The sequence below is a fragment of the Ovis canadensis genome, chromosome 13 (genome assembly GCF_042477335.2).
Source record: "Ovis canadensis isolate MfBH-ARS-UI-01 breed Bighorn chromosome 13, ARS-UI_OviCan_v2, whole genome shotgun sequence".
Classification (NCBI taxonomy): domain Eukaryota; kingdom Metazoa; phylum Chordata; class Mammalia; order Artiodactyla; family Bovidae; genus Ovis; species Ovis canadensis.
In genome coordinates this window covers 32,717,888-32,727,256 of record NC_091257.1, presented here as the reverse complement: position 1 = coordinate 32,727,256, position 9,369 = coordinate 32,717,888, and the positions used below count along the sequence as shown (strand labels likewise).

The following is a 9,369-nucleotide window of genomic DNA, read 5'->3' as shown; positions in this document are numbered from 1 at the left end:
TGCCAGAAGATGAAAGTGCCCTTTAGCTGGGAGGAAATGAGCCAAAACACAAGTTGGACTTGGTGGATGTGCCCAAAGAGTGAGGTTGGAAGAAACTGAAAATCCAGCTCAGTGAAACCTAGTTCCCCTGCTTTCTCTATCCACAAGTCACCCTCTGCAGAGACATTCCAGGGAGGCCCTCCCCAAACAGGAAGCCACCTGGAGAATTTTCTTCCACTCCATCATACCAGGATCATCAGTTCTTCCTTGCCTGTAATTCCATCAGGCATTCTCTTCCCCATCTCCCAAACTCAGTCACTGCCACTCCTGTGTCCTGAAGCTATTTCTGGAGTGTTCCTCTATTGGGGCTTTAACTCTGCCCTTGCAGACTCTCCACTGCAACTTTCTCAATGGTAGGTGGTCTATTCTCTCACACTCCAGGTACCTTAAGCTCAGAGGGTGAGTTTGCTGTTCTCTGTGCTTCCCATTGCTACCTGCAGACATTCTAGTGGCTCAACTTTTTATTTAAAATAATACAAAAAGCAAACACATGTTTCTTTTGAGGCTTATGCCATTTGGGTAAACTATTCCGTTTACCTCTTCAGAACTGCCATCTCCCTGAATTCCAGTCACTCCTGCTCTCTCAGAACCCTGACACTTGACTCCCAATCTTCAATTAAGATGACCTTAAATCTTGTCATCATTCTGTTTGTCCAGAAGAGTCATGCATTACACCTGTTTCCTGATTTCTCATCCAGTTGGCACTCTGGTCCCCTCAAAAGTGTCTCAACAGTTCTATGTGACCACCCTAACCCTGGGTGACTTAACACTTTGCTACTTTTTGGCATCTTACTTCCTTGACCATTTCAGACAACCAGGCCCTTGGTCACACCCTGGATATTGTCAGCATCCATAATCTCAGTGCCTCCACAAGCAGACTTCAAACTGCCTCCCTTCTGACCACAATGACCCATCCTTCCAGCTGGCTTGGTTTGGCCACTCCCATTACAGCTAAATGTTCTCCAAACCGAGGTAACCAGCTCTGCAGGGCGGCCACAGGAATGAGCAGACAGCTTCTGCCACCATCACCAATGTCAGACTCTCAGGCTGCCTGGAATTCCCATTATATTCTTCTAAGCAACTCACTCTCCCATTCTTTGCAATGCCCTTGTTAAACTTTCGCCGGCTCCCTAAATCTATGACCTGCTAACCTCCTATCAACCCCCTCCCCCAGCAGATGACCCTACTTCTTTTTTTACTTTGAAAAGAAAATAGAGGCTTCAGATATTATTTCACACAATCTCATGGATGAGAAAACAAGCCTGGACATGGTCCCCATGGTCCTAACCCAGCTTGTCCCTACTGATCTTTCTTCAGTAGCCCTGCCTCGTACCAGCGCTCCCAGGATGCCAGTCTCACTGGCTTACACTTAATTTCTAATCCCTTCTGCCCTTCTCCTACCCCCAACCCAGCCCATCAGCAATGCTGCAGGTTCTGGTTTCATACTGTATCTTGGATCCAACTCTTCTCATCATCCCCACTGTTCAAATCCTGATCAAAGCTACCATCATCCTTCATCTTGATGGTCCCCATACCCTCCTAAATGTTCTCTTAACAGCTTTTCCTCTTGTCCCATCTGACTGATCTTCCAATCACGGGACAGCACAATGGCACAAGGCAGAAATCAAAGCACTTGCTAAACACCTTCCAATATCTCCCCGCTACAATTAGAATAAAACCCAAAGTCCTCAAGGCTGACTCCCAGCCCTGCTTGGTCTGGCGCCTGCCTACCTTTCTGTCCCCAGCCTTTACCACTGCCCAACTCTTTCGCTGTATTCTAGTTACCTTGCCTTTTTAACCTTCTCTGTTCCTACCTCAAGACCTTTTCTTGCTCTTTCTTCACTATGAATACTTTTCCATGTCTCTGAATGGCTGCCCCTTTCCATTATTTTGCAGAGGTGTTCCTTAACTTCTTTTGCCATGAAAGTCACTCTGGTGCTCGGCTCCACCTCTTTACACAGTTCAGAACTTCCCACTGGCTGCCCCTCACTCAGAGCAAGACCCCTACTAGGCCAGAACAGCCCCTTCCTTGCTGTTTTTCTAACATCTTGAGTGCCCTCCTAACCCAAGGCCTTTGAATGTGCTTCTTTTTTGGTTGGAATATTCTCATCCAAAAATCCACCTGAACTGCTCTCTCATCCATTTAGGTGCCCCAGGCGCGCGCTCAGCGCAGGTGGCTGCCCCCGGCGCGCGCTCAGCGCGGCGGAAAGGAGGTACCCCACGACGGAGGTCAGGGGCAGAAGTCGGAAGGACCCCATGCCCGAAGGGCGGCGGACAAGAGGAGTTAGCCCGCGTCCGAGGCCAGGGGCGGTGGCTGGGAGGAGCCACCCCACGTCCAAGGAGCGGTGGCTGAGCTGGCGCAGGAGGGCCTAGAGCAGCTATCCCTCCTTGAAAGTCAGGAAGGGCGGCAGTGAGGAGATACCCCTCATCCAAGGTAAGCAGCAGCGGCTGTGCCTTGCTGGAGCAGCCGTGAAGAGATACCCCTCGCCCAAGGTAAGAGAAACCCAAGTAAGATGGTAGGTGTTGCAAGAGGGCATCAGAGGGCAGACACACTGAAACCATACTCACAGAAAACTAGTCAATCTAATCACACTAGGACCACAGCCTTGTCTAACTCAAGGAAACTAAGCCATGCCCGCCGGGCAACCCAAGACGGGTGGGTCATGGTGGAGAGAGCTGACAGAATGTGGTTCACTGGAGAAGGGAATGGCAAACCACTTTAGTATTCTTGCCTTGAGAACCCCATGAACAGTATGAAAAGGCAAAATGATAGGATACTGAAAGAGGAACTCCCCAGGTCAGTAGGTGCCCAATATGCTACTGGAGATCAGTGGAGAAATAACTCCAGAAAGAACGAAGGGATGGAGCCAAAGCAAAAACAATACCCAGTTGTGGATGTGACTGGTGATAGAAGCAAGGTCCAAAGCAGTAAAGAGCAATATTGCATAGGAGCCTGGAATGTCAGGTCCATGAATCAAGGCAAATTGGAAGTGGTCAAACAAGAGATGGCCAGAGTGAACATCAACATTCTAGGAATCAGCGAACTAAAATGGACTGGAATGGGTGAATTTAACTCAGGTGACCATTGTATCTACTACTGCAGGCAGGAATCCCTCAGAAGAAATGGAGTAGCCATCATGGTCAACAAAAGAGTCCAAAATGCAGTACTTGGATGCAATCTGAAAAACGACAGAATGCTCTCTGTTCATTTCCAAGGCAAACCATTCAATATCACAGTAATCCAAGTCTATGCCCCAACCAGTAACGCTGAAGAGCTGAAGTTGAATGGTTCTATGAAGACCTACAAGACCTTTAGAACTAACACCTAAAAAAGATGTCCTTTTCATTATAGGGGGCTGGAATGCAAAGGTAGGAAGTCAAGAAACACCTGGAGTAACAGGCAAATTTGGCCTTGGAATGCGGAATGAAGCAGGGCAAAGACTAATAGAGTTTTGCCAAGAAAATGCACTGGTCATAGCAAACACCCTCTTCCAACAACACAAGAGAAGACTCTACACAGGGACATCACTAGATGGTCAACACCGAAATCAGATTGATTATATTCTTTGCAGCCAAAGATGGAGAAGCTCTATACTGTCAACAAAAACAAGACCAGGAGCTGACTGTGGCTCAGATCATGAACTCCTTATTACCAAATTCAGACTTAAATTGAAGAAAGTAGGGAAAACTGCTAGACCATTCAGGTATGACCTAAATCATATCCCTTATGATTATACAGTGGAAGTGAGAAATAGATTTAAGGGCTTAGATCTGATAGAATGCCTGATGAACTATGGGATGAGGTTTGTGACATTGTACAGGAAACAGGGATCAAGACCATCCCCATGGAAAAGAAATGCCAACAAGCAAAATGGCTGTCTGGGGAGGCCTTACAAATCGCTGTGAGAAGAAGAGAGGCAAAAAGCAAAGGAGAAAAGGAAAGATATAAGCATCTGAATGCAGAGTTCCAAACAATAGCAAGAAGAGAAAAAGCCTTCCTCAGGGATCAATGCAAAGAAATAGAGGAAAACAACAGAATGGGAAAGACTAGAGATCTCTTCAAGAAAATTAGAGTTACCAAGGGAACATTTCATGCAAAGATGGGCTCGATAAAGGACAGAAATGGTATGGACCTCACAGAAGCAGAAGATAGTAAGAAGAGGTGGCAAGAATTCACAGAAGAACTGTACAAAAAAGATCTTCACAACCAACATAATCATGATGGTGTGATCACTCATCTAGAGCCAGACATTCTGGAATGTGAAGTCAAGTGGGCCTTAGAAAGCATCACTACGAACAAAGCTAGTGGAGGTGATGGAATTCCAGTTGAGCTATTTCAAATCCTGAAAGATGATGCTGTGAAAGTGCTGCACTCAATATGACAACAAATTTGGAAAACTCAGCCGTGGCCACAGGACTGGAAAAGGTCTGTTTTCATTACAATCCCAAAGAAAGGCAATGCCAAAGAATGCTCAAACTACCACACAATTGCACTCATCTCACATGCTAGTAAAGTAATGTTCAGAATTTTCCAAGCCAGGCTTCAGCAATATGTGAACCGTGAACTTCCAGATGGTCAAGCTGGTTTTAGAAAAGGCAGAGAAACCAGAGATCAAATTGCCAACATCCGCTGGATCATGGAAAAAGCAAGAGAGTTCCAGAAAAACATCTCTTTCTGCTTTCTTGACTATGCCAAAGCCTTTGACTGTGTGGATCACAATAAACTGTGGAAAATTCTGAAAGAGATTGGAATACCAGACCACCTGACCTGCCTCTTGAGAAACCTATATGCAGGTCAGGAAGCAACAGTTAGAACTGGATATGGAACAACAGACTGTTTCCAAATACGAAAATTGTCACCCTGCTTATTCAACTTCTATGCAGAATACATCATGAGAAACGCTGGACTGGAAGAAACACAAGCTGGAATCAAGATTGCCAGGAGAAATATCAATAACCTCAGATATGCAGATGACACCACCCTTATGGCAGAAAGTGAAGAGGAACTAAAAAGCCTCTTGATGAAAGTGAAAGAGGAGAGCGAAAAAGTTGGCTTGAAGCTCAACATTCAGAAAACGAAGATCATGGCATCTGGTCCCATCACTTCATGGGAAATAGATGGGGAAACAGTGGAAACAGTGTCAGACTTTATTTTTTAGGGCTCCAAAATCACTGCAGATGGTGACTGCAGCCATGAAATTAAAAGACGCTTACTCCTTGGAAGAAAAGTTATGACCAACCTAGACAGTATATTCAAAAGCAGAGACATTACTTTGCCGACTAAGGTCCACCTAGTCAAGGCTATGGTTTTCCCTGTGGTAATGTATGGATGTGAGAGTTGGACTGTGAAGAAGGCTAAGTGCTGAAGAATTGATGCTTTTGAACTGTGGTGTTGGAGAACACTCTTGAGAGTCCCTTGGACTGCAAGGAGATCAGCCCCGGGAGTTCTTTGGAAGGAATGATGCTAAAGCTGAAACTCCAGTACTTTGGCCACCTCATGCGAAGAGTTGACTCATTGGAAAAGACTCTGATGGTGGGAGGGATTGTGGGCAGGAGGAGAAGGGGACGACCAAGGATGAGATGGCTGGATGGCATCACTGACTCTATGGACATGAGTCTGAGTGAACTCTGGGAGTTGGTGATGGACAGGGAGGCCTGGCGTACTGCGATTCATGGGGTTGCAAAGAGTCAGACACGACTGAGCGACTAAACTGAACTGAAAAGTGTCACTTAGCTAGATCTTCCTTGATGACACTAATTAATACAGCACCTCCATCCCCACTCCCATCACTCCATTCCTCACCTTTTAATTGCTGTCAAAATGCTGACATTACTTGACATGTTAAATATTAATTTGTATATTGTCTGTTTTCTCCCAACTAAAATGTACCTTCCATGAGAGCAGGAATTACTCTCATCACTACTGTTTTGCTTGTTCTTAGAAGAGTAAGTGGTAAACAGTTTCTCCTTAAGTATTCGATGGCTGAACTATCTGAAATTGCCTAATGAATTTATGGGTCCAATTTATGCCATCAGGTCTCCACCACCTTCCCCACAGATCCAGCTGTAGAATGACAGAGGAGGTGACTTCAACCACATTTCCAAATCTGGCTTTAACTGCTGTGTTTTCAGATTTCGCCCACTTTCCCTCTGGAGATTCTACTTTCAAAAGTCACCGGGTTCTTCCCAGTTAGTCCTTTGTGATTACAAATCATGCGGCCAAGAGTGGCTTGGCCCGTGCGCATCACTGTATCTCTGTAACCCATTCTTAGTATGTGTTACATTAGATCACTGCAGACTTAAGTTAAATCTCTGTGACCGAATCCCCGTACACAAGGTTTTGGCTATTTTGGATTTCCACCAGCTGTATGGGAGAGGCCACAGTCTCGCCTGCCAACTGAGTGTCATTAGTCTTTAGGGGGTTGCCAACCCGATAATCAAGACACTGCCCCTGCGGAGCACACCCTTCCTCGCCCCAGCTCTACCACGGTGACCGCCCAACCGCCGGCGGCACGCGGCCTGCAAGCAGGGCCTTGCACAACTGGCACCAAAAGAGGAAGGCCCAAAAGGGCTAAGTCGACACTTACGAACTCAGCTGCAAAAGAAACCGGCTTCTGGGGCTTTGGTGGAACGGCCGTTTGGGCCCCAATCCCTCGGCCGGTGGTAGATACCCCGAGGCGACAATCCAGAGGGCGCCTCCGAGAGCGGAGGGCCCGCGACGCAGGGAGGGGAGGGTGAGAGGAAGGCGCACCTTTCCCCCCTGCAACGCAAGCTGTGGTCTTCTTTGGGGAGGAGGGGAGAGGAGGAGGAAGGGGAAGGAGGAAGGGGGAGGTGGGCCGGGGGAGGTGGGGAGGGGGAGGGGTGAGATGCGCGGAGGCACCGAGGCTTCGAGTCGGAAAAAGCAGCCCCGGGGCTTCAGGCGTCTGTATCCGCGTCCGTGGGTGTGTTTCCCACCAGGCGCCCTCCTCGCACCTCGATGCGGAGCCGCGCGCCGAGCGCCCCACGTCTGCGTGCCGCGAGGGCCGGCCCGGGCTGACACCACTTCCTCCCCAGCCGCCGACCCGAGCCGGGCTGCAGCCCCCGCTCCGCGAAGCCGCCCGGCCGCCGCCCCGAAGCTGCCCGGCGCACGAGTCTCCGCCGAGTGCCTGCGCGCCCCGAGCAGCCGTCGAGGTAAGTGGCGCCGGCCCGCCTGCCCCTGGGGCCCTGGGAGCGGCACCCGGGCCGCCCCCGGCCCCCGACTCCCTGCCCCGGGATGTCTCCCGACCGGGGTCCTGCCCCAGGCTGGGCCCGGTGAACGCACGGCTCCGCTGGGGCCTGGAGGGCGGTCCCCTCCCCCGACCCCTGCCCTTGACCCAGCTCCGCGGGGTTTGGGGCTGGGGTTCGCCTTCCCCCAGTTGGGTTTCGTCAGATTTGACCGATTTCCTGCCCAGAAAATTGCTCCAAAGTCAGACAGGGAACCGGTGCACCCTCGTCTGTCCAGTGGGTCCAGGAGCCCAGCCTGACCGGCGCTGAAGGGCTTCCAGGGGGCATTTCAGGTGGCATTTCAGGGGGCATTTCCAGGGGTATTTCCGGGCACCGTGCATTGAGTGCAGGTCGTGTGAGAATTTGAGAGTGACGGTCACAAGCCTGTCGCGTCTTAGTGTTTCTTTCCTTGAAAACTTTACAGACGGCGGTTTCTTCTTTTTAAAAATAACTTTGCTTCCGAATTATTGTCCTTTTCGCTTTAAAATAGCAGGGAGAAACGAGCTGAACACCAGGCACAGGTGTAATTTCGCTTGGAATGAATATCCAGAGTGCCCTTTTAGAAGCACGAGGCAAATTAACCAGGATGTCGTTATATCCAGGAGGATCTCGGGGCAGGGGGTCCCCCAGAACACCTCATCCAAGTGCACCCCTTATCTTCCTTCAGGGAAGGTGCTTCTTATCGTTCAGACCGTTGTGGAAGGCTAAATGTGTTTGTTCCTGGTGCCACTCACTGCAGAGCGGTTCAAAAATAACTTTAAATGCAATTGTTATAGAAAGAAATGGAGTATCAGCAAAAATAACATACAGAAGCAGCTCAGGGGTTTATTAGTGCTCAGGTATAATGTGGTTTAAACAAAGGCAAGAGTACTAACTACTACTGACTTTCAAGTCTAGGCGTCCGAAAGGAGGTTTCCAGGCCTTTTGTCTCTTTGGTTAAACCTTTGGGTCAATTTTCTCTCTGGCCCAAATACTGAAATACTGGGGCAGCCCATGGGCAGCCTTACAGTAACACTGGCTAGCAAAATTAACAGAGAATCTACTAGGAAATTTCTGTAATGTCTTCATGGTGGTGTTTCCTGTCTGCTCAACGTGTTGTGAAAGGTCTAAGAAATTTAATGTCATCTTCAGATTCTGAGCCACCAGGGAATCAGATGGTAAAGAGTCTGCATGCAAGGCGGGAGACCCAGGTTCATTCCCTGGGTTGGGAAGATCCCCTGGAGAAGAAAATGGCAACCCACTCCAGTATTCTTGCCTGGAGAATCCCATGGACAGAGGAGCCTGGCAGGCTACGGGGCCATGGGGTCGCAGAGTCGGACACGACTGAGCAACTTCACTTTCTTTCTGATTCTTAGTCATTTTCACATTATTACTGATATTTATATCTTTCCCAGATATTTGGGAAACTTGGGTTCTTTTAACTAGAGACCTGTCTTTAACTAGAGAAAAAATGATGTTAATTAAGTTGCTTTGATCTCTCTAACCTTATCAGTAAAGATTATTGGCCTACCTGATATCTACCATTAAAATAGCAATTGAGGAGTTTCCAGAATTCTTTGAATCTGCCCTGTCTTGAATGCTGACAAAGAATGGCTGATCACTAACAAAAAAGAATGGAGAAAATGATGATAACAGATGTTGTTAAGAGTCATATATTTTGAGGGCTTTTGTTTCTGAGAAGTTCCGCAAGAAACAGTGAATTTCTGGTCTATATGTAAGAAGGCGCATTTCCATTCTATTGAAAAATTTCAATAGGAAATTGATGAGCCCAAGCTTGGTTAGGTCTATATAATCAATTTCAAATTTTTTCAAGTGTTAATTCTCAGGAAAAATAACTTTGTAATATGGATTAGTTTATGACTCAGTTTCTTTAAATCTTAAGCACTGCTTACTAGGTTTTGTTCCTTGGTGGCTCAGATGGTAAAAAATCTGCCTGTAGTGCAGGAGACCCACATCTGATCCGTGTTCGGAAGATCCTCTGGCGAAGGGAATGGCAACCCACTCCAGTATTCTTGCCTGGAAAATTTCATGAACAGAGGAGCCTGGCAGGCTATAGTCCATGGGGTTTCAAAGAGTTGGACATGATCG

General features: G+C 47.9%; 1 protein-coding gene across 3 annotated transcripts in view; it reads left to right on the top strand.

Annotated features, from left to right (window-relative positions):
* The first annotated feature begins 6,334 nt into the window (after positions 1-6,334).
* Positions 6,335-9,369, top strand: part of APBB1IP (amyloid beta precursor protein binding family B member 1 interacting protein) — a 79,135-nt gene continuing 76,100 nt past the window's right edge. The window contains exons 1-2 of one of the 3 annotated variants that reach the window (XM_069547277.1): positions 6,335-6,773; positions 7,093-7,209. The gene's annotated coding sequence lies outside the window, so the exon portion shown is untranslated. Of the gene's footprint in view, positions 6,774-6,899; positions 7,210-9,369 lie in introns of those variants that run through there. The other 2 variants (XM_069547276.1, XM_069547278.1) reach the window with 2 other exon arrangements.